This window comes from Periplaneta americana, chromosome 4 (genome assembly GCF_040183065.1).
Source record: "Periplaneta americana isolate PAMFEO1 chromosome 4, P.americana_PAMFEO1_priV1, whole genome shotgun sequence".
Lineage (NCBI taxonomy): Eukaryota > Metazoa > Arthropoda > Insecta > Blattodea > Blattidae > Periplaneta > Periplaneta americana.
The window spans coordinates 49,796,271-49,823,180 of record NC_091120.1 but is presented as its reverse complement, the minus strand read 5'-3'; the positions used below and the strand labels follow the sequence as shown (position 1 = coordinate 49,823,180).

General features: G+C 35.0%; 1 long non-coding RNA gene across 1 annotated transcript in view; it reads left to right on the top strand.

Annotated features, from left to right (window-relative positions):
- LOC138698812 (uncharacterized) overlaps nucleotides 1-25,750 on the top strand; it is a 478,375-nt gene extending 452,625 nt beyond the window's left edge. Inside the window, exons 3-4 of the long non-coding RNA XR_011331941.1 lie at nucleotides 10,485-10,524; nucleotides 25,648-25,750. This is a non-coding gene — a long non-coding RNA (uncharacterized lncRNA). The remainder of the gene's footprint in view (nucleotides 1-10,484; nucleotides 10,525-25,647) is intronic.
- Nucleotides 25,751-26,910: the final 1,160 nt, after the last annotated feature.

The following is a 26,910-nucleotide window of genomic DNA, read 5'->3' as shown; positions in this document are numbered from 1 at the left end:
AAAATATTCTTTAATGTAAAACTTTATTCAACGTCTCTTCCAACTTCAAGATATTCCTTAAGGTATAACTTTATTGAACGACTCTTCCAACTTCAAGATATTCCTTAAGATAAAACTTTATTCAACGGCTCTTCCAACTTCAAAATATTCCTTAATGTAAAACTTTATTCAACGTCTCTTCCAACTTCAAGATATTCCTTAAGGCAAAACTTTATTGAACGACTCTTCCAACTTCAAGATATTCCTTAAGATAAAACTTTATTGAACGACTCTTCCAACTTCAAAATATTCCTTAATGTAAAACTTTATTCAACGTCTCTTCCAACTTCAAGATATTCCTTAAGGTAAAACTTTATTGAACGACTCTTCCAACTTCAAGATATTCCTTAAGATAAAACTTTATTGAACGACTCTTCCAACTTCAAAATATTCCTTAATGTAAAACTTTATTCAACGTCTCTTCCAACTTCAAGATATTCCTTAAGGTAAAACTTTATTGAACGACTCTTCCAACTTCAAGATATTCCTTAAGATAAAACTTTATTGAACGACTCTTCCAACTTCAAAATATTCCTTAATGTAAAACTTTATTCAACGCCTCTTCCAACTTCAAGATATTCCTTAAGGTAAAACTTTATTGAATGACTCTTCCAACTTCAAGATATTCTTTAAGGTAAAACTTTATTGAGCGACTCTTCCAACTTCAAAATATTTCTTAATGTACAACTTTATTCAACGACTCTTCCAACTTCAAAATATTCCTTAATGAATTGCAAAACTTTTGTCAGGTTTACTATGCTGCCATCTAGTTGTTACATAAGGAGTCACGTCATAACTCCCATTTGAATTACATTAGCGACTGTACTGCCATCTCGTGTTCGTTTATGGCGGACGGGTGGCGATCCTGGCGGTTGTCCTCTTCAAAGTATAACCGATTTTAACATAGGAATGAGCAATCTATATGTGATCTGGGATATCAGCCAGAACCTCAGTCAGAGGTTGTTAAATTATTATTGAATAAAAATAAACATTTTTGTTAATAAAGCCACCGAGTTAATTTGGCTTATTAATATAAATTCCTTATCTCTCTCTTAATGTTCTTTATATTTGTCATATGGAATGGAGATTCTCTTTTCAGTCATGTTTAAACTACAGGTGTCCGAAAAGTCTTGCACCATACGAAAATTATATTAATTTGTTCAATATGTCCTCCGTCCAATTCCAGACAGGTCTGTAGGCGGAATGATAGGTTATTGAGCACAAGGGAACCAAAATCCTGGTGTATGGCTCGGCATTCATCCTCATTCCTGACGCGTAGGTAGACCACATCGCGAATCTTCACACTATACACCCGAGTCTTCAGATATCTCCAGGATGAAAAGTCCATTGGATTCAAATCCGGCGAACGTGGGGTCCATTTTCAACAGATTCTCTGCGACCAATCCAGTGTTGAGGAAATGTTTCATCTAACTAGTGTCGCACAACCGTTCTGCATGAACCATGTGGGATGTTCTCCAATTAAATCCAACATCGGCATCAGCCAATCTCTTAGCATAAGCATATACTTTTCACCGTCCACATTTCCTTCGAAAAAGTATGGGCCAATGATATGATTGTTTCAGATTCCACACCACACCGCTACACGATCAGATCCTTGTTGTGTGGGAGGCTCGTACCAGTGGGGGTTCTCATTACTCCAATAGCGCAGATTTTGTTTGTTGACTTCACCTTTCACGTAACATTTCGCCTCGTCGGAAAACATCACGGTGGATAGGAAGTCTACCTCCTCTGCAGTTCTGTCCAAGAACCATCCACAGATATTTGCCTATGGTGCGGGACTTTTAGGACATCCTGTACAGTAAATGATATGAATAGAAACATAATAGCGCTCTCGACTCGGGAACATGTTTCGTTCTACAAGACTTGCAGTGTTCTTGTTTTATGCTCTTCAGACTCGGTTGATTCAATTTACTTTTATTTTAGTTATACATTATTTTTGTTCCAGTACTTTCTTGTCACCTATATAAAATGTGTGAGAATAGAGCACGTGCACTGATGTGCAATGTGTGTCCATTTCGTTCCTCGCTCGGGTAGCTCGATGTGATATGATGTGCAGGAACATTTCCTTTTGTTGCTCTTTCCTCCAACTTCCCCTCCATGGTTCGCTCCTCGTGTAAAGTGTTATTGATGTGAGAACTTGGAAACGATGCTAACATAAATAAAGAGGCATCTTTTAGTGCGCAACAAACAATTGCAATTTATAACAATTCCAGAAGACTATAGGAATCTGCAACCTGCCAGTACAGATTTGCGGATGGCTTTAGTGTATCGGATGCAAGAATTAAAGGTACTGTTTACAGTATTTTCGCGTATAAATACGAATACAGTAGAACTTGTTTTGTGCGACACCTCGCCTATAACGTCAAATATTCTGTGGTCCCAACTAATTCCCCATAAGACATATGCTTTTCTACCTTGCTTAATACGACAAACGTATACGCGTCTACCTCGCATATAACGTCATTTTCAACGTCAGTTTGGAATACAATTTTCTAAGAACCAAAGTATTTTGCTGAAATCTGGCAAATCCTCTACTGTTCCCGTCCACACCTGTAGAGTTACGGTCAGCGCGTCTGGCCGCGAAACCAGGTGGCCCGGGTTCGAATCCCGGTCGGGACAAGTTACCTGGTTGAGGTTTTTTCCGGGGTTTTCCCTCAACCCAATACGAGCAAATGCTGGGTAACTTTCGGTGCTGGACCCCGGACGCATTTCACCGGCATTATCACCTTCATATCATTCAGACGCTAAATAACCTAGATGTTGATACAGCGTCGTAAAACAACCCAATAAAATAAAATAAAAAAATCTACTGTTCCCTTCTATCATAGACCTCTGGAACGCAGGCAGATTCCCCATGCCATGCCCTAATTCATGCGGTATTAATGGTACCTGCATGCGGTCAGTTTCGACAGGAAGTTTTCAATAAGTGCACGCATTTTAACGCAGTATGGGCACTAAAAGAAGTGAGTGACACTTTAGAAGCCATTAGAATTGTGAACATTTCTATGAAGCTAGAAGAGGGAGCAGTGAAATTGCAACTGAAATAATGAACATAGAATTTAATTTAGAAAGTGTGTATTGGGCAAGTAGGAGACAACAGAGTAAAATGACTGATTATTTCACTCCTCAGTAAATAAGTTTGGTGAGTAATGAACAAACTGTTTTAATACAGAATACTGTATTTATAATTGTACATGTATTTTATTGTGTTCATGGTATGCTTAAAAGTGAATACATAAATCTAAAATAAGCCTAATTATGTTTATTATTTTTTATTTTCCAACTCACTAGATTGATAATATGAATCTCGGTTACTACGACACTCGTTTATAACAACATAATTTTCAAGGTCCCTTGGATGTCGTTATAACCAAGTTCTACTGTATATAAAATATTTTTTTCCTCTGGTTCTAACAAACACAGACTAATAATGATTAATAATCATGCTGAATTTAATTTGTGGGTAATTTCTTTAATATGATTTCTCCAATTTCACAGATTATCAATTTATCAGCCAAGAAATTTGGTTCTTGCGTTTCTATTAGGAACTTGTTGTTAATTACTGAGCTTGAAATTTGCGAGGTTGAATTTGGACAAGATTTAAATTTAATTATGTTAGTTTTGTTACAATTTAACACTAATTTATTATTGTGATGTACCGAAGTACGTATGATATTTCCGTGTAGGAATTCCGTATTATCATATAATGAAGGATGAGTGTAGAGGATTAAATCCGGCATCGGAACTGGAATCCGGTGTGGCTTAGTGGATAAAACGTCAGCACGTAGAGCTGAAAATCCGGGTTCGAATCCCGGTGCCGGAAAGAATTTTTCTCCATTCCACCCATCTTTCGGTATATCACAATAATATGATATGCGTAAATTTAAGACGGCGCTCATTCCGTCGGATCTTGGCCACTTAGTCACTCGTAATGAGTGCACCTCTGAACATATTGTGTTGGACATTGTGCTACTGTCACACATCTGTGACACAGTGCATGAGGGTTGGCCGCTAAACGGAAACTAAGAGGTGGAACTTAAACTGAGAGGATTTAATTCGGCATCGGAATTGGAATCCGGTGTGGCTTAGTGGATAAAGCGTTAGCACGTAGAGCTGAAAACCCGGGTTCGAATCCCGGTGCCGGAGAGAATTTTTCTCCGCTCCACCCATCCTTCATTATATGATAACGCAGAATTCCTGCACGGAATTATCATATGCACTTCGGTACATGACAATAATATGATATGCGTAAATAATCACTTAGTGATTTAAGACGGCGCTCATTCCGTCGGATCTTGGCCACTTAGTTACTCGTAATGAGTGCACTTTTGCACATAGTGTGTTGGACATTGTGCCACTGTCACACATCTGTGACACAGTGCATGAGGGTTGGCCGCTAAAGGGAAACTAACAGGTGGAACTTAAACTGAGAGGATTTAATCCGGCATCGGAATTGGAATCTGGTGTGGCTTAGTGGATAAAGCGTCAGCACGTAGAGATGAAAATCCGGGTTCGAGTCCCGGTGCCGGAGAGAATTTTTCTCCGCTCCACCCATCCTTCATCATACGGTAATGCAGAATTCCTGCATGGAAGTACATCACAATAACACAATAAATAATGTTAAAAATGTAATTGATAAGACTGTGGAGTAACGGTTAGCGCGTCTAGCCGTGAAACCAGGTGGCCCGGGTTCGATTCTCGGTCGGGGCAAGTTACCTGGTTGAGGTTTATCCCGGAGTTTTCCCTCAACCCAATATGAGCAAATGCTGGGTAACTTTCGGTGCTGGACCCCGGACTCATTTCACTGATATTATCACCTTCATCTCATTCAGACGCTAAATAACCTAAGATGTTGATAAAGCGTCGTAAAATAACCTACTAAAATAATTGATATGTCATAAGATTGAACATTATTTAATGTAATTGATAAGTCATAAGATTGAACATTATTTAATGTAATTGATAAGTCATAAGATTGAACATTTTTAACATTATTTATTGTAGTTCGAAAAAACTGTTCACTATGAAGTGAAAATGCAGTGTGATGGCCTCAGTTGGTTTCGTAGGGAGAGACGGAAGATTACTGTACCTCTGATCACGAACTGGATCGTATACTAACGCACAGGTAAACAAAACTCAACGAGCCACCTCACTCCATCTGTACTCGGTTGCACTGTAACTTCACTTCATTCTTAAGTTGTCTGATGTCTCGGATCCTAAGCCTGATAATGAATAACAAAAGAGCTATAGCTATCTCAGCCCTGAAAGATTTTCTAATCGTCTTGATAAGGTGATCAGACGTTCTCTTTTATCCGGAGATGTCCTCCTTTTTAGGCCTTTGTCCGGGGTCCGAGCGGATTAAAAAAAAAAATCAAGAAATGTCATCCTTTTTGTAACTCGTAAGCCAGATATCTTGAAACTATCTGCTTTCACGCCTTTTCAAATAATTTGCCTGTAGATGGCAGCAGCATCGACGGTATACTCTTTTCCAACGATCATAATTTCCTCTGCTCCTCCTTGTTATAGTCGTTGCTCAGAGGTAGCTAGTAAATCGAGGTCCGAATTTAGATATTTTCTGTTCTCTTTAATAATTTTATTACAGTTCCCATGACTTTCATATGTAGCTAACTGTAAAATTTTTATTAAGTTTTTTCGTAATTATTTTGTAATAAAATAGATATTAACATACTTTTAATATGATTAAAGCCTAAATCTGTACTGTAAATATTTTGTAATAAAATAGATATTGACGTAATTTAAAGTATAATGTAGGCCTAAACCTAAATCTAAGTACAGTAGTGGCAAAATAAACCGGACTGACCCTTGTAGCTGATACAAAAGAATCCTGTGCTGTGTATTGTGTCAAACTGTGGTAATTTCAATATGGATAGTTAAGTCAGAGGTATGTACTGCTATTTAATGTAAAAATACGCAGTTATGTTTGCCGAATAGAGGTAGAAATGTAATATTGATGCCAGATGAAAATAAAACTCTCAAAGTTTTTTCGTCTGCAAGTTTGAGGCACTGAAGGAAACAAAAGACGGTAAGAATCGAACAAATGCAATAAATTTCATTGTTACAATTAATTATACAAGATGGATGTGTTTTGTGACTAGCAAAATTTGAATCTGTGACTCTGAAATCAGCTACAAGGGTCGGTCCGGGTTTTTTTGCCACTACTATACATGTATGATTTGAGGCTTTCTCGGCGTTGGTTCGCTAATATGTTTTCGCGGGATATCAGCCGAGTTAAGATTTTGGAATGCTCCAAGCTTTCGACTGCTATCTCTGCAGCCATCTTCAGGGAAGTGATGTCCGAACAGAAAGTCGAAAGGTTATATAGATGTGGCTGTCTCAGGTGAAACGTTTGACCACACCAAGGTCATTAACAAATCAAGCCACTACTGGGATCGTACAATCAAGGAGGCCATAGAGATCAAGCTGGAGAAAAACAACTTTAACAGAGACAGTGGACTCCAGCTCAGTCAGGCATGGACACCGGCCTTAGACCAACTCAGGCCCTCTTACAATCAAGGTCATGAAGATCACGGACCGAGGACGGCAACCGATTCCAACCGGCGGAACAGGGCTCGCCGCCCGCCAAACTTCACGCAGTAATCCCGGGAGGGGCGGAGCTTACGAGCGATGACAATTCCCGGCCCCGGATTGGCCGATCCGCCAACCAATCCCGTTTCACCTGAGACAGCCACATCTATATAACCTTTCGACTTTCTGTTCGGACATCACTTCCCTGAAGATGGCTGCAGAGATAGCAGTCGAAAGCTTGGAGCATTCCAAAATCTTAACTCGGCTGATATCCCGCGAAAACATATTAGCGACTACTATACATATTTTCCGTCCTCTTCTTTCGAACAATGTTCTCGTTTTTTAAGCTTTGTGTTCTCTTTCTTATCGATGTGAATCTGGTCACCCTAATCTTATTCTACTTAATCATTACTATTTAGTTTCTTTGGTAATCCATGTTCTTGCCTCCTGATTATAAAATTTTATATTTACTATGTCTTGTTCATACATTCCTCTCTTGTATTGTACACTTTGTCTTTTGGCAGCCACTAGTTAGTGGAAGTAGAATAAAGATTATCCTTAATAATAGTTCTCTGAATGATGCTTTTAAGTCAAGTATGATTTGCTAATAACTACTGTAGCCTTTATCGTGTAATTTTCCTTCATTCTTAGAATAACACGTAGAGCGGTCGGCTTGCTGAACAATCTTCTTTCATTGAGGAGAAATATGTTGCTTCGTTATTACGTAATACGGCGTAGGCTAACAAGTTCAGTGCGGTGTAATATTTTCGTAGCAAAACGTAATTACTGGTGGGCAAAACTTTAATTCGCCACCGTAGGGGAAGGTCTCGCGTTGCACTGATGATATCGGCTGCTATTCTTAGAACGGCAGATAACAACACACAACAATTACGCCGCGTTGTTGTGCCCACCAGTTTACTATTTCTGTGCACTTGGATGTTTCCAGCCGCACGCAACTTTCGCGCTAATAAAAACTGCGCCCAAGAGACCCAATCACAGCGGTTTCACAAGTCTACTGCATAATAATTCTATTTACGTCACACTTTAATTTCTACGGTTGAAAGATAACGATGTTAGCCTGGCCTGCAGCAAATTAACATCGTATTCTATAATCATAAATTTTAAGTTCGGTATCTTACATATTATTACAACTACATTATTATTATTATTATTATTATTATTATTATTATTATTATTATTATTACACTTTGCTTTGAAGGAGATTTTTAATATGAAAACTCAGGATTTTCGAGATCACCCGGCATACCTCATCTTATCTACTTAATATTGCATCAAAATGCCAACAAATCTGATAATCACACGCGAACGTTACTCAGCCAATGAACGAGCTTATTGAGGTTAGATTTACCGATGAAAATCGAATTACACTGATAGTTATAGTCCCGTCGCTCTAAATTCCGGCAGCCAATCGCGTTGCAGGTCGGCTACATTTAAACGTGTGCGTCTTGTGATTCGCTGAGGAAGATGCTATTCATTTCTTAAGGCTCGATAAATACTTAATATAATCGCCCGCCATTTTGGTTCTTTCGTTGGCGTTCGCAGAAAGCACACGAAGACGTTACTTGCCGCTCAATTATTTGCTGAATTACAGTGCGTTTGATTTATTATCATAGGAGCTACGACATGATAATGTTTAAAGGTGTGGCAAATAGATTCCTCGTATGGTAGCTCGGCAACGAAAGAACAAAAATGGCGAACGATACTACCTACTAGACTTTATAGAGCCTTCACTCCCTAAGACGTAAGCAAAGAGGAGGAGTCACGCCGGGAATAACAGCGTCGCGACTATAAAAGCATGCTGTTCAAAATTAATAAGTGATAGTCTTTTTTTCTCCTATGTTCATTTGTTTTAGCCTATTAAATATTAATTTTGTATCGTTTCTTCTTAGATGTATCAGCAATTAAACGATTACGTCAGATTAGCCATCTCAACATGCAAAAATAATTGATTACAATAATTGGATGGAGATACGCAACAATAGACCTACCGACATTTTGAAAAGGAATATGGATATTGCACAAATCTGTTGTTGGCTGCATTATTTAACTCAGAAAAAATCAAGAATGCGGTATCTGCACTCTGCTGCCATTTACAGTATAAGAAAAATTCGTTTATTGAATAAAATTTATTTATTTATTTTGCTTTGCAATATTAACTGAACTGCTAGCGGTCTGTTATTAAAAATCGGTTAGTCTTTATATTATTATTATTATTATTATTATTATTATTATTATTATTATTATTAGTGCTATTTTTTGTAAGAGTATGAACGTTGCAATACTTCTTGCATACAATATTTAATAAATAACTAAATTTACTTCAATCGTGAATATCTCGAAAAGATGATTTTGTCAGTTGGTCTCTTATTGTGTAACTCCGTCCAATTGCAGAATTAATTATTACGAATAAAATGGTTAGAATAAAATTAAAATGTTCAAAATTAAATAGTGATTAAAAAAAATTCAAAAGAAAGTGTTATCATAACCTTAAATCTTCAGTTGTTTTTATTCCAAGGAGACTTTTATTCGTATCATCTCTGCTTCTATTCGACTGTATTTCTGGATGCTGTTATTATAATCTCGAATGTTTAGTTTGTTCAGAATTACAGTTGTTCGCATTGGGATTATCTTGCCGAATACAATTCGTGATAATAGTTATTCTCAGATAATTTCATTTCGATTTTTAAACTCATGTTTGTTATCATGAGACAATTATTTCTCGACTTCCGCTCTCGAAATGATTTGATGACAACAAGCATTCGTTAACCTCAATTAAATTACAGGAAAACTACCAGCACTCGTATTACAGAAGAAAGTCTTCATACAAAATGATTCCTTTGTTCATGGAATAGTTTTGTTAGCCGATTTTATGTAGGTTCGTTGATAATAATTCTTCATATACGTGCATACATATAAAGAGAGAGAGAGAGAATAGTAAAATAAAGTGATATATTATCTTAATTTATTATTTCTTTTTCCAAAACGTGTTTATTGATTGAATTGTTTATGTAATATGTTTCAATTGAGAGGAGAATATAATAATCATTACATACTTACAAATGGCTTTTAGGGAACCCGGAGATTCATTGCCGCCCTCACATAAGCTCGCCATCCTGAGCAAGATTAGATTAATCCAGTTCCTACTGCCATAATTTATCCCACCTCCCTCCAATCCATTTTAATATTATTCTCCAACTACGTCTCGGCCTCCCCAAAAGTCTTTTACCCTCCGGCCTCCCAACTAACAATCTATATGCATTCCTTATTTCGCCCATGCCCTGTCCATCTCAAATATCTGGATTTAATGTTCCTAATTACGTCAGGTGAAGAATAAAATGCCTGCAGTTCTGCGTTGTTAACTTTCTCCATTCTCCTGTCTTTATTCTTCTTAGTTCCAAATATTTTTCTAAGCACCTTATTCTCAAACACCCTCAGCCTCTTATAATAATGATTACTGTTCTTAAATCATCATTATCAACCTTAAATTCCATGAATTTTTTCCTAAAAAAATTGAAAATTTTCTGCCATGTCTTATCTCAGTGTAAACAATTTACACAAGTCTTTGGAAAAATTAGTTTTCTTTTTATTAGTCACTTCCACTAACTTTGTTCATCGCCTAGGTGCTGGTATTCTACAGATGATTTCCACAGACTCGAATTTATTTATTGGTCTACCGATGCCACCTGGGGTTTCTTGCACAAACCTTTATAATTAAGAATTCTCTTCACTTTTCTCCTTATAAACGTTCTTTCTGAATCTTGAGTTCCGAATTTCTTCAGCGATCTCTTGTTATAAATAAATCAGTTTCTAGTTAATACTATAGCAGTGACCTTTAATCTTCTTTCTTTCTGTTCTAGGAGGAAGCAATCGAGATGCATACCCGTGTACTTCACAAGGGTGAGTAATTTATTATTCAACTAGTGGCTTGTACAGCAAATGCTGCTGCAAACTAAGTTCGTTAGACGTTCAAATAAAAATTTTTCAGATTTATTTTCAATGAAGAATACTTGTCTTTTTGATAGTTATTTGCTTCCATAATAATGAAACATACTCCCTCTGAATGGATTTTTTTAGCCCAAATGCTTTTTATTGAACCTATCCAACTTCAGTTTTTGAGTTTCAACGCGAAAACGCAAGTATCAATGTCAGGACGATAGCAGTAGCTATTTCAGGTCATTGTGGATTGTAGGCAAAAGTTAAAAAAATGTCAGGTTTGCTAAGCTTTCGAACAATACCATTTTCGTATACCTGCTGCATGTAGAACTTGAAATGTAGAGCGTAAAATCATTTTATCCTACTAAGAGATCTTGCTGAAATGATCTGGAGACTACACAATTTTCTAGGCCTCTTATTTTAACAATAAGTAATACCTTTTGATCTTTCCTTAGGAACTGTAACTTTTGCGCTCTCTCGAGCCAATACTGAAGACAATGACACATATCAATATCTACACTACACCGCCATTAAGTATATGAAAAAAACCCAACCCCACTGAGTTAATAAGTATAAAAGTATTTGATTTTTAATAACAATATTATTATCTTACATAAGTTTTGTACTTATATATAGCAGCCACTCAGTAAATTATAGAAATGAAGATCTAAATTAAGATATTCTCTACATTTACTTACATAACCTCAAAACGTTTCACTTTCATGTCATCAATATACCATCAATATTATGTACAATTAATGAAAAATAGATGCATTATGATATTAACTAAAATAATATTTAATTTCTAATGGTAATAATGTCATCAAACCACCTCAAGTTTCGTAGATTTGAATATCCAATACACAGCTGTACTCAGAAAATTATACAGTGCAGAATCAGTTTTTAATAACAAATTGAATTGAGCTCTAAATATGTCGGCAATCCTGCAGGTCATGGCCTTCGTGCAATAGCCTATTGTTTATTCTAGTGTGTGTTTTGTTCTGAAATTCAATCAAGTCGGCCGTGATTCGATAAAATTAGTTCTCAAAACTGACAACAGATGGATTTTGGAAAATAGGAAAATTATGTAGGAAAATTGACATTTCACTGAAAACTACTACTTTTCCGAAAAACTTTGGATGCCAGGCATGAAAATGAGGGGCCATTTATTAAAATCCGTTCAGCCGTTTTCCCGTAATTTCCATTACCAGTTCAAATTATATATATAGATTATGTACTCTATGCCAACATTAAAACTGCTCTATGTGACTTAAATGAAGATTATGTAGGACACCTCAATTAATATGCAAGTTTGAGATTACTCTAAAAAAAATTCTCAGCGAATGACTTTTTATAACATTCGATATTCTTCTTACGTTGGTGTAGGTTCGATTTCTTAAACATATTCATTCAACGTACATTTTTCGTTAATTTCTTTAATTTTGTTCTTTTAATTAGAATTTTAAATTCGTTTTTGTCTTTTGCTAATAGAGTATACATTTTCCGTCTGGTTCTCTCATCTTATAATATTAATGAAAGTCTTAAATTCGTTTATTTTTGTCAATTGCTAATAGAGTGTACATTTTCCGTGTGTTCATCTAATTTTATTATTTTAATGATACCTAATTTTAAATTCGTTTATTTTTGTTTATTGCTAATAGAGCGTATATTTCCTATAAACGTCTCTGATTTTGTTCTTTTAATGTTTTTTTTTTTTTTCAAAATTCGTTTATTTCTGCCCGTTGCTATAATACTACAATTTTGATTTCCTAATCTAGTTTTATAAATACGTTTTTAGCCGAGCGTGTTTTTTAATAACCTTATTGATATTAGGCCTTGTAAGTTAGGCTTGCAACACACGTGTGGTAACTAGATAAATCAAATCAACTTTTATTTATTTACTTAAAGGAACGAACTATCAGTGTCGCGCACCACTATGTGCTGTGAGAAAATAACTAAATATCTTATTATAACTGTGCTCTTTCTAAATTAATTTATTGGAGTGGAGATTGAAAAAAAAAGAAAAAAAAAACAGGAATTACTGTAGACATGACGTAAGCGTGAAAACCATTTTGACGACTTCCGGTTGTTGCTCTGAGCGCCACTAGTGGGATCGTGGCTGAACACGGAAACATCCATGGTGTTAATTACTAGCGATGGAGGAAATAAATTAAATACCGATATATTGATATTGCAATATACTGCAAACCTAATTTCGATAAACGATATATATCGCAGAAAATATATAGATATATCGAACGATTATCGATATATCGCTATTCCGAAAGCAAATTGCATTTTCAGGCGTACATTTACTGTATTACAATAAGATTGCTTAAATTTTAATATTCCTTTTTACCATTGAAATTAACATCATAACAGTCAAAAGCATAAATGTAAAATTGTAACAATAACCAATACATATTCAATACCATATGATGTAGATCCTAACCTAAATCAAAATTATGGTGGAGGCAAGGGAGCTTAAATGATATAGTGGGAAAGAGTTAAGTGAACTCTACATGGTTCAGTATTTGATATTGGAACACGATTCAATTATTCTAATGTTATATAGGATTCAATCCAGGACACAGATATAATGCTCTTTTCTACCTAACAACGTAAACATTTTTAAATGTAAGTAAACAGAACTTGTAATTATTTTTAAATGTAAGTAAACCGTACTTAGAATGTTACAAGTTTTAACAAATTTCACAGTTGATTTGATACAAACCTTCAATAGTAAGTTTCCATTGCAAATTATTGTTACACTCCAAACAATGGTGATGATTATAGGGATAGAATTTTTATGCACTAAAAGATATAATGAGAAAACAGAATGTTAGCACTAGGTTTTGTATAGAAATCATAGACGTAAACAAATGTAACATTGGTATTAAATCCTTGTTTCTCTTTCCATGTCAGAATATAGAAATAAAAGTTCTGATACCGGTTTTGAGGTCAGACGGTTCCCTTTCAGGGTGGGTGTTGCTCTCCTACCTCGGAGAACATTAATAACTATATTAAAACAGTAATAGATAAACCTCTTGTCTGTCTCACGTTCGCACACGCTACATTTTGAATTTGGTGCTGCATTTTTTATTTATTTATCTAAAAGATAACAGCTCCCTGTATTAACAGGCTGCCACAGAGACAGAGCATATTGAGCAATAGGCAGTTGGAAGTATAAATAATATACATATGTTTAAGTTGAAGGAAGTCTTACAACAATGACAAGAAATGACTGAATAAATAAGTAGCTACTAATTAATTAGTTGAAGATCATTGTTGACCGTAGAGACGGTTGCGGAGTAGAAATATTGATCCTCTCAGAGCTGCAAGAACGATGTCATCAATTGCCTTCCTCTGTAGGCCGAAACGTTGCCAGGTCTGGAAGAAGAAACCGGGAATAGTTCCGCGCGCTCCAACCATAAGGCCAATTATTGTCGGACCATCGAATCTATGCCCCTTCAGCGCTGTCGTCGTTCGTGGAAAAGTTAACGCCTCTACTCACCCCATTCCACCCGTTTCTCTCCTACTACGTCAAACAGCAGGCCACGAACCTTGCCGAATAGGGATGTTGCCAAACTTCCGTCAAACAATGTCATGTCTCTTGAATATTGCTTATAATAATGTAAGGTTAATTATTACTTATTCACAATTTAATTTAAGTAGATCTAATGACGCTGACTGACTTACGATTGTTTGCAGATAATTATATTATTACAGTGGATATTTGTTGGTTAAATGGAAAGTACGCGAAGGGAATCTATTTCGTTTTCAAAGAGAAGTATTTTCGTCATAAATATTTCTCCTTCACCTCATTATCTTATTCCTTCTTGTTTGCAGTACACGGTGGCTTATTTTCTTGAACTGTGTGATATTTTGCATTATCCATCACCACAATGCAGTTGGGAGGTAAATTTCTTATCAGTTCCTCCAGGAGCCACTTCTGAAAGTTGGTGCTGTTCATTTCGTCGTGATAATCACCCGTTTTACTTTTTGACTTGAAAATAAGTAGCGCGCTATCAATAAAACCTTCGCTGCCTCCAGCATGAGTGATTATCAAACGTTCGCCAGGACTTGTCGTAAGACGTAACGCAAGAAACATCATCGCTTTGCCAGCATTTTTTAACAGTATAATGTGGATGTATCCATGTTTCGTTTAAATACACAATATACTTTCCTTCTCTGCGAAATTTCGCAATTTTTCTTAAATAACTGGCCCTCCGTGCTACAATATCATTTCTTTCAATCAAAATACATCTTGTATTTCTACATTTTTAAAATCTAAATCCCATGTCTCGAATCACTTTCCGTAGCGTTTCTCTCCCTCGTTGGAAATTTATTGCTTCTCTCGCAACCTTCAATAATTTCTCCAATGTCGGAACTTCTTTCTGCATCCTATAAAATTCTTGTATCTTTCTTCTTAAAATACATCGGTTCAAATCATCTACAAGAATGAAAGGTTCCCTTGGTCTGTTCTTCCCTGGTGACTCTAGCTTTTCATCTCCTGCACAGACTCCCTCTCTCCTTTATTGGTCGCTCTGACCTGCCTATATAAATTACATAAAAAGTTGTATTATATTAGTATTAGTTAAGTAAGTAATTTTAATACGTAATCAATTGAAATGAAATAAGCCTCACATGTGATCGCAGCTGCTCTTTTCGTTGCCTGATTTATAGGAAACAAATATTGACCTGTTTGTTTCTCTTCATTGCAAAATGCTATTACTTGCTTAATAATATTTCTTTCACCACTCCGTGCTACAGTATTCATGTTGAGTTGACAACACTGGACTGCAAGTGCAAATAAACTGTCCCGCAAGAAGGCTCAAAATTGTGAGTAGTGGGGGAGAGAAAGATAGAGGGATAGAAAAGAGAGAAATAGGAATACAGGGAGAGAAATGAATTGCCGAGGCTGAAAAGGAATTAAGGTTCAGTTCGCATATCTTACGCGGGCACAGATCCGATGGCCGGACTATACTTCAATTTTTTGTAGACCGTATTTGTCCATGAAATATGGAACGGTACGTACATAGATGTCGGTTTTTTTTTTTCCTATTTACATCTTCAGGTTGGCTCTTTTGTTTTTCAAATCTGACGGTGGGATCGATGATGTAGCCATTCGAATTTCAGTCCAGCTAATTAGATATTGGGTGAGGTTACACAATTATGCAACTGCCCACCTTCATTAGCGCTATCTCTCGGGAATTATCGGAGTTGTCTAGTGTGGATTTTGTTTTGTTGATAATGATAATAATTCCACAAAAAAAAATCGATAAATTTATGAGAAAACCGATATATTATACGATATATTGAATCAAAATTTCGATGTCGATATATCGCTATATCGAAACGAAAATATCGGTATTTCGTAAAAACCGATATATCGTTCCCATCTCTATTAATTACGTATTCAAGCATTAACCTATACCGGTATGGAATTTACTTACACTGATTTCTAATTAATGTGCCACCTACAAACATTTTCTATATGCTATTTATTTATATTGATGTATAATTAAAGTGTCACCTACCTACTTCTTTGAAGACAAAACTAAACTTTTTATAATTTATTTTATTACATTTTCACAATCCCAGCCGAATAATTACAAATGAAAGACACCTATCGACAAATAACAAACGACTATCACACATGAAAATATTAGCGTCCAAAAAGAAACTATTTATTTAAATTAAAAATGATTAGTAATAATTTATTTTTTATTAAGATCGGACAAAAAAATAGTATGCAGTACATGTATTAAGTGCATAACAGAATCTCGGAAATAGAGGAAGACGAGAGTCTCGTCTTTTCTAACTTTTCCTTTATTCTGTTATAACTAGGGACCGGATTTTTATGTAATATCAAGGTGTGAAGTATGTACATATTTATGTAAGAAAAATAAGCTGAATATGTACCAAAATATGTAAAAATATGAAAATATTTAATATCAATATCTGGCAGGTATAGGATAGGTAAGACTGCGCATAAAGCAGCGGTAAGCAATATGTAGGCCTAATTACATAATAATTAGTAATTACTAATTACATTGATGCACCAGCTCATTGATTTAAATATATACTCACACGTTTTATACATTTTTAATGTTATGCAATTGCTGTTAAGTGCAATAAAATAAACATTTTACTGACTTTATTGCTGCTCATGTCAGACTTGACACAGGTTTTCCCTGAAAGGATTAGGAAGAGGGTAGGTAAGGTTGCAAATTGCATGGCAACGGTCTGTGCAGAACAATTAGAGTTCGAGAAAAATCATGTCGTCCTCGTCCCACTCCACCGCATGAAGGCAAAGCTACTTTCTGAATGATTTTTACAATACAAGATAGTTGTATGAGAAAAGTTGCCTTTTGTTCACTCGTATTTACAGTGGGCAGTATGGGGTGAGTACCTCTATTACTTCCTGGAACTAAGGACGTTATGTTTCGTCTCGAAATATATCCTTTCTTGGGTAGGTAAAAAGGCTTTTTAAATCTGTATATTTCAAATGGTAAACTTCCCCAGCAGAAGTCTTTTTTTTTTTTTCCTTTTAGAGAATTGAAAATGAATAAAACCCCTAAATATGTAGATTTATGTAATACCAAGCCATAATATGTAATGTGGGGTAAATATGTAAAAATATGTAGTATCAAATTTTACTATATTAATGGTAATTACAAGCTTCGCAAAGATTTGTTATTTATATACGATTAGGTTGAAAGGAATATAACATGTAATTACATAAAAATCCGGTCACTAGTTATAATGCACTTACCACGCTTGTATGGCAATATAGGCCTACTATTTAATACGCATATTAAAGACAAATGTTTCTTATACGGTACTAGTTTCGTATATCCGCTGATACTACGTAGATCTAAGAAACAATATGCTGTATATGTAATTTAAAACGTACAGCTGAAATTACTGAAGATCAATCTGCACATGAATGTATACTCGTTAAGTTTACTACGTTGCTCATGTGAATTCTATCTTGATATGAATTCTTTTGCTAAACAAGTGAAAACATCCCGAAAGATGTAGTTTTATTATTTGATACCTATCTCCAGTTGTCTGGTAGTACCATATTCACCATTTGATATGAGGATCGCAGCTGACAACGATAGATTTTTAAGATCGATAAAATCCTAGTTGAATCTATATTGCGAAGGAAAGTTGTGAAATTATGGGTGTAACCTACATGTTGAATATATTAAAAAAGACATCGAATCAGAGAGTCAATTAAACATGTATTATTAAACTAAATGTTTGAATATAAAAACAATATCGGATAAGAGAGTATTATTAATCGTTTGAATATACTTTTAAAAACGACATCGCATCAGAGAGTGAATCCAACATGTATTATTAATCGTTTGATTATAATTTAAAAACGACATCGGATCAGAGAGTGAATCCAACATGTATTATTAATCGTTTGAATATAATTTAAAAACGAGATCGGATCAGAGAGTGAACTCAGCATGTATTATTAGTCGTTTGAGTATAATTTAAAAACGACATCGGATCAGAGAGTGAACTCAACATGTATTATTAATCGTTTGAATATAATTTAAAAACGACATCGGATCAGAGAGTGAACTCAACATGTATTATTAATCGTTTGAATATAATTTAAAAGCGACATCGGACCAGAGAGTGAACTCAACATGTATTATTAATCGTTTGTATATAATTTAAAAGCGACATCGGACCAGAGAGTGAGTCTAACATGTATTATTAATAGTTTGAATATAATTTAAAACCGACATCGGATCAGAGAGTGAACTCAACATGTATTATTAATCGTTTGAATATAATTTAAAAACGATATCGGATCAGAGAGTGAATCCAACATGTATTATTAATCGTTTGAATATAATTTAAAAACGACATCGGATCAGAGAGTGAATCCAACATGTATTATTAATAGTTTGAATATAATTTAAATGCGACATCGGATCAGAGAGTGAACTCAACATGTATTATTAATCGTTTGAATATAAGTTAAAAACGACATCGGATCAGAGAGTGAATCCAACGTGTATTATTAATCGTTTGAATATAATTTAAAAACTACATCGGATCAGAGAGTGAATCCAACATGTATTATTAATCGTTTGAATATAATTTAAAAACGACATCGGATCAGAGAGTGAACTCAACATGTATTATTAATCGTTTGAATATAATTTAAAAACGACATCGGATCAGAATGTGAATCCAACATGTATTATTAATCGTTTGAGTATAATTTAAAAACGACATCGGATCAGAGAGTGAACTCAACATGTATTATTAATCGTTTGAATATAATTTAAAAACGACATCGGATCAGAAAGTGAATCCAACATGTAGGCCTATTATTAATCGTTTAAATATATTTTAAAAACGACATCGGATCAGAGAGTGAATCCAACATGTATTATTAATCGTTTGAATATAATTTAAAAGCGACATCGGATCAGAGTGAATCCAACATGTATTATTAATCGTTTGAATATAATTTAAAAACGACATCGGATCAGAGAGTGAACTCAACATGTATTATTAATCGTTTGAATATAATTTAAAAACGACATCGGATCAGAGAGTGAATCCAACATGTATTATTAATCGTTTGAATATAATTTAAAAACGACATCGGACCAGAGAGTGAACTCAACATGTATTATTAATCGTTTGTATATAATTTAAAAGCGACATCGGACCAGAGAGTGAGTCTAACATGTATTATTAATAGTTTGAATATAATTTAAAACCGACATCGGATCAGAGAGTGAACTCAACATGTATTATTAATCGTTTGAATATAATTTAAAAACGATATCGGATCAGAGAGTGAATCCAACATGTATTATTAATCGTTTGAATATAATTTAAAAACGACATCGGATCAGAGAGTGAATCCAACATGTATTATTAATAGTTTGAATATAATTTAAATGCGACATCGGATCAGAGAGTGAACTCAACATGTATTATTAATCGTTTGAATATAAGTTAAAAACGACATCGGATCAGAGAGTGAATCCAACGTGTATTATTAATCGTTTGAATATAATTTAAAAACTACATCGGATCAGAGAGTGAATCCAACATGTATTATTAATCGTTTGAATATAATTTAAAAACGACATCGGATCAGAGAGTGAACTCAACATGTATTATTAATCGTTTGAATATAATTTAAAAACGACATCGGATCAGAATGTGAATCCAACATGTATTATTAATCGTTTGAGTATAATTTAAAAACGACATCGGATCAGAGAGTGAACTCAACATGTATTATTAATCGTTTGAATATAATTTAAAAACGACATCGGATCAGAAAGTGAATCCAACATGTACGCCTATTATTAATCGTTTAAATATAATTTAAAAACGACATCGGATCAGAGAGTGAATCCAACATGTATTATTAATCGTTTGAATATAATTTAAAAGCGACATCGGATCAGAGTGAATCTAACATGTATTATTAATCGTTTGAATATAATTTAAAAACGACATCGGATCAGAGAGTGAACTCAACATGTATTATTAATCGTTTGAATATAATTTAAAAACGACATCGGATCAGAGAGTGAATCCAACATGTATTATTAGTCTAAACAATTGGATATAATGAAAGACAACATCGAATCAGAAAATCAATCCAACATGTATTATTATATTAAATGTTTGAATATAAAAACCACATCGGATCAGAGAGTGAACTCAACATGTATTATTAATCGTTTGAATATAATTTAAAAACGACATCGGTTCAGAGAGTGAATCCAACATGTATTATTAGTCGTTTGAATATAATTTAAAAACGACATCGGATCAGAGAGTGAATCCAACATGTATTATTAGTCTAAACAATTGGATATAATGAAAGACAACATCGGATCAGAAAATTAACCTAACCTGTACGTAGGTATTATTAAATTAAATGTTTGAGTATAGAAACGACATCGAGTTACGGAGTGAACCCAACATGAATTATTATATGTTTTAATATGAAACGACATCGGATCAGAAAGTGAACCCAATATGTATTATTAAATGTTTAAATACAATAAAATATAAGAAATCGAATCAGAGGTAACAAGTTCTAAATGTACTTAAAAAAATTCAATCCGATAGAGATAGTATGAGGTAAAAGAATAAATGTAATAACAAAACACCATTTAATATTTAGGAGTCAAAGACATCAGTTTGCAGCTCAGGCTGTACTAAGAGTAACAGAGCATTACGTGAAGTTCTTTCGCATTTTAGGTACATATTGAATCGAATTCTGCGTCGTGTATTGTAAAAGTGAAATATTGGACCTGAGCCAAGGCGGGGATGCAGGATGTGAAACCATTAAAAGTTACAAACTTGCTAAGAAACTTCAGGATCATTTTGAACTTGACAAACCTGCCCTATCTCCTCGTATTTCGCAGAGGATATCCTCCCTTGTCCTCGAGCTTTGTACCGGTAACTTGTTACTGTAATGATCGCCATTGTGCTCCTCGTTGTCGGTAATGTGCGGCTGAAGCCAGACTCGGCGATGATTTTAATAACCGCGCTGAAAGAGAAGACAAGTACGGCACACAAAGGCTCATTTACACTGCAGAGCAAGGCATTCCTCATTCTCTGTCGTTATATGGCAGCATCGTTCTCCCTGTTTATCCCTAATAACTTTTGGACCGGTAGTCCGACTTAACCAAAATTTGTTGAAACAGCACATTAATTCTCAACATCTCAACATCGTATTTTAATGTTGTTGTAGATCTGTGATTTTTATATCAGGTGAACTTGAAAAATATTTACATGGAAATTTTCTTTAAATTGGGAATGCCTAACGAGATATTCAACTTAATTTTAATTTAATCAGCGATGTTTGTATGGTTTAAGGTAGGCCTATATGTACACCTTTACATACAAACAATTTTTTTTTTGCTTAATTTTGTTCTGTAAAATTGTTATACAATTTAGAATAGTACCAGAAAGAGAATGAAGTGAACAGATCCCTTGAAAGTATGTCTAAATTGTTTTTAAAAATTATTTCGTTTATAATTTTGACATGCAACTTGAAACATGATAGCTCATGTAGTTTTTAAGATAGAGCCACAGTTTTTTCACGGTTTTATAGCTAAAACTATTCTTTAGTGCCTGACATAGAGCTATTTTTTATTTTTATTTACATTAATTAAATATTGCCATATATGTAACCTACAATAAAGTTTTTTGTTGCATAAATCATGTAAAAAATCCATAGATAATTATTAATTATATTATAGTACATTATGCAACGAGCCTATAATGATAGTAATTAAGAAGCGAGTATGGATGTTTATGAAACGAGGCAAGCGAGTTTCATAATTTTCATACGAGCTTCTTAATTACCATTACAGGCGAGTTTCATACGACTTTTTATGCTCCACCATATTTCTAACTTGAAATTATTCAGATGTATACATTTTATTTGTATCTGACGAGATCGGAAGTGACCTTGTTCTAGGTCGTGAATTGTGAGATGTCCGCAGACGCGAAAGTATTGATTTTTTCCGAGGAACAATAATGTCATTGACCTTGATGTAATCCCGTTAAACTTGGTATAACCTTGATTATTGAATTCGGCATTGAAAAACGAGATGACAAATTGAATTTATTTGAATATTATTTACAATTAACGCTAATTATTATAGTAACAGAACATAACCTTCTGCGACAGTATTGGATTTCCAGCCTCCGTGACTTTTCGCTAATTCTCTTTCGATTGCATATCCGAGAATAATCGATACTTGCGGTTTTATAATGGCATAAAGCTGACTTGTCATTGGCTGAACACCTGTAAGCTGAGTTGTCATTGGCTGAAAACACCTGTACTTTAATGAGTAGGTGTACTTTAATGACATGCATTAAAGGACTGCTACCGGTGTATAATTACTACATTTCGGCATGGTCGAGCATAAATGTTATTTTACTCATTGTCAGGCACTGAGGGACATTTCAAGCTTCAAAATGACACCAATATCTTCTTGGTATCACCATATTTGACTGAGATATCATGTTTGAAAGAATTAAATATCCTAAAATTACTATTTACAGGAAATGAGCCACAAACTTTCAGAGCCTAGAAGACTCCATCATCATATGTCACCCCTTAAGCAGCTTCATGTCGGTCCAGTTTCAGCTTCTTTCTGCCTCTCAAATACCTCCGCCTTGTTTTAACTTCAGGTGTTGAATGTTTTTTTGGCATTTTTGTCCCCATTTCCATTGATGCAACAAATCCTGCGATGGTGTTTGTCCCAGGGTTTATGCCCATCTTCCTCAGAATTGTAATTTCTACTTTTGGACTCTTATTAAAATGACGTACAACATCATTGACACACAAATTTACAGTTTTATGACTAACAGTAAAAGATTATATATTACTCCATTATGTAAAAACGTTTTTTCAATCTAATGATCATGCCCAGATATCTATGCATCTATTTCGGGACTAGAAAGAAGTTTATTTTACAAGCAATGCTGGACGAGGGGATTGACTGCTACGAAGATCACTCCAAAAGTAAAAGTAGGTGACCGTGGCTGATGACGCAGCATTTTAGAAAATGGGACTTATCTGAAAAACCATAAGGCATAAATCGAAAATTCTTATATCAAATTAAAGAGGAGAAAATTCTCTATTAAAATAGTTATATTTTGAAAATTCTAATTTTTCATCACTTTTTGCGTTTTGTGGGTTAGGCAGTGTCTTAAAAAAGTATTCAATATTTTAGGCGGTGATAGTATGCATCAAAACAAGAAAAAAGTCTAATAAATATGGATCCTACAACATACACTTTCTGAGATCTGAACACTTGTTCATAGGAGGTGCTCAATGTGACGTCCATTTATGACATCGCACTTTTCTGTCCTACAATACACGAGACTACCAGATAATCATACTGTAATACTGATACGTCGCAAGGAATACTGAAAACAATAGCTTGGTTACGGATATATGCAGGGTTCAGCAGAGATGGTGTTGTGAATTTCCGTAATCAGCATGTGTAGCCTGATGAAAATCCCAATGCAGGTGAAGAAACAAGGCATCAGCGCCGGTTCTCAATCAACATATGGGCAGGCGTTCCTGGCGATAGATTGAGGGCCATACGTGCTACCATAGGGATTAACTGGGACTCGTTATCAGGACTTTCTTATTAACGTATTGCCTACCTTGCTTGAGTCTGTGCCATATCAGCAAAGACTACAGATGTGGTTCATGCACGATGGCACACAGCACATTTTCTCCCCAATGTGAGTGAACACCTGACGCTGACATTTCAGGACCGCTGGATTGATCGGGGAGGCCCCACACCTTGGCCTGTTCGTTCCCCACACCTACTCGTAAATCCCCTAGACTTTTGGTCATCAAGAGCAACCAGGTCAATTTCAAAGAGTGCGTGATTCTTTACGCCGAAGGCTAGAGGAATGCATTGCCAAAAATGGACTTCATATTGAGTACCTCCTACGAATAAGTGTTCAGATTTCAGAAAGTATGTGTTGTGGGACTCATGTTTATTAGGCATGTTTTCTTGTTTTGATAAATACTAGCACCTCCTAAAATATTGGATACTTTTTTTTAACACACTGTATACATTGTAGCATTTCCTGAAAGAAACTGCCCAGCCATCCAGGATTTTGTCTCTTTATATAGGCAATTCAAGCAATAATTAATAAGTTAATAATACATGTTGATGCTTCTTTATTTTAGTGATTTCTATGTTCGTGTATTGAGAGCCGTAAGATTAAAACTATCTGTAGAGAAGTTAAAGTTTGAAAAACCAGTAGTAATTAATGTCTAAATAAGTTAGCAAGAAAGGAACAAGAGTAAATGAAAATAAAAAAATAAAAACGAAAAGAAAGAACGACAGATGAAGTAGAGAAGGAAGAAGAATAAAGAAAATGAACTACAAATTAATAGGGAATTTATGGGATCCCTGTAATTGAACATGGAGTCAGGCCACAAAGGGAAAAACACTAGACGAGAGGGATGGGATCCGGTGCTGTGGATTGAACTTCGGCGTAGCTCAATGTTAGAGCACTTGGGTTCGATCCCCGTCGCCGGAGCGAATTTTTCTCCTCGAATAATCATAATAATCGAATTTAATATTGTTTTTGTCGACCACAAATTCCACTTAATTTCTCCCGGATCTGAACATGGATCAGATTTAAGCTTCCGATTATCTGTAGGTCTCAGTCGACAGTTTTAATCACGACTAATTATATTTCATTAATGGGACTACACTTTAAAATTGTCTAGAGTTAAAAATTCATGCACATCCTATTGTGGACAGTGATAAGAGATGGGAATCTTCGTCTCCGTGGTGACCTGCCACTCGGAATATGTCCAGAAACGCACTAAATCACTAGTTACTGTAGAAGAGTCGTAAAATGTAACGATCAATATGTCTCTCATAAAATAAAGCATGAATTGGGGAATAACGCACTCTCAAGCGATAAAATTGGTGCTGCATTCAAAGAATAAAAAGCCTATTTTCATTCATAGGAGAGGGAAGTAAAGTGCTTTGTATTGAACAGTCTGCAGCTAAAAATAGTTTGGTCGATTGCATACAGTATTCATGAACATATTGATTATATGTAGGCTACATCTGTACAAATCGTTGCCTTGCAATATGAAGTGCGTATTTTGATCACGTAAATTACACTCAAAAGACCCGCCAGACCAGAAAACATTCAATTTATAAAATGTGAAATTAAAAAAAAAAAAAAAAAAGAGTACAGTATTTTTCCAGTTCTGATGACAGTTCATTGATACCAACTATTACAACATCTGAAAAATTAAAGCACTATATTGTGCTGTATAATAAAATGCTCTATAAAAAGTCGTAGTTGGTGTGCCTTCATAGTGACTGACTGTGAAGTTGGTCTTCAATCGGCAAAACTGACAAATATGACATACCCACAATTAAGTCGGATGAGCATGATTACTGCAAATATTTTGACTAATTGATTAGTGCGTTTTTGTTATATATTTATTCTTTCTTTCTTTCTTTCTTTTCTTTCTTTCTTTCCCTGAGTTTAACCTCTCCCTTCTAGGTGCATTTACACGACCCACGCCACCCGGGCCTTACAGGGCCGCGACCTGTTGGGAGAGGAATTACTCTGTGGATCACATACATACTTTTTTGACCACACAAGGACATGGAGGGCCTCCCCGGATGAGGGATCAGCTCAGTGCCAGGGCCACCTCCGATACAACACAAACACACATATGAAAGGATTAAGGGAAGGATCGCCGTCCATGGCCGGACTTTCAAGAGGTACAATCCCGGCATTTGCCTGGAAATGACTGAGGAAACCATGGAAAACCTCAGTTAGGATTGCCGGCCCCTGGGATCGAACCCCGGACCTCCCGAATGCAAGGCCAGCTCTCTACCACTCCGCTAGCCCGCTATATATTTATTTGAGTATTTATTTATTGTTAGTTTATCTATTTCTTGATTTATGCACTTAATATTTTACATATTTCTGTATTTGTTAGTTCGTTTATTTATTTATTTATTTATTTATTTATTTATTTATTTATTTATTTGCTTGTTTATTTATTTGTTAATTTATCGATTTATTTGTTTATTTGATTGTTTGTTTATTTCTTTCTTTGTTTATTTGTTTGCTCGCCTGTTTGTTCATTTATTTAACGATATCTTTGGGAAAGCATGAAACATCGTCTGCATTCAGTTTATAACAGCCTCTCATTATGATTTACTAGCAATTTAATTTAGCACTATATTAATTGTTATGAAAAGAATAAAAACATAAAGAATGTAAAACCTGTAGAAAATTGATATTTCTTGTGGCAAAATCTTTCAGTCCACGGATGGAAGTTCTGCTAGTTTTACGTAGGATTCTCTGTACCTCGTTTTACAATAATAATTATTATAACCTATAGCTTTCAATCATAGCTACCAACTTCTATATTATATCATCGTTAACAAAATCAGTTCGGCCCTAAAGTAATGTTAGTGTGGTGGAATTTTGAAGATATGATTCACTGGGACTTTGTTTCAAACTGACATATAGCCGATGTATTCTCAAGAGCTGGAGCAATTTCATGCAGTTTTGTGAGAGAGGTATCGGCATTAGGTAGTTAAGACTGGTCCACAATAAACCGGGAACGGAAACGACGAGAACGAAAACGGAAATATTGTTAAAATAAATGTATTTAAATGTGAGTATTCACAATTAACGAGAATAATTAACGGGAACGTGAAAATTTATTGTGAATGATCTTATTTAAATATTTTTAACAATATTTCCGTTCTCGTTGTCGTTTTCGTTCCCGATTTATTGTGAACCAGC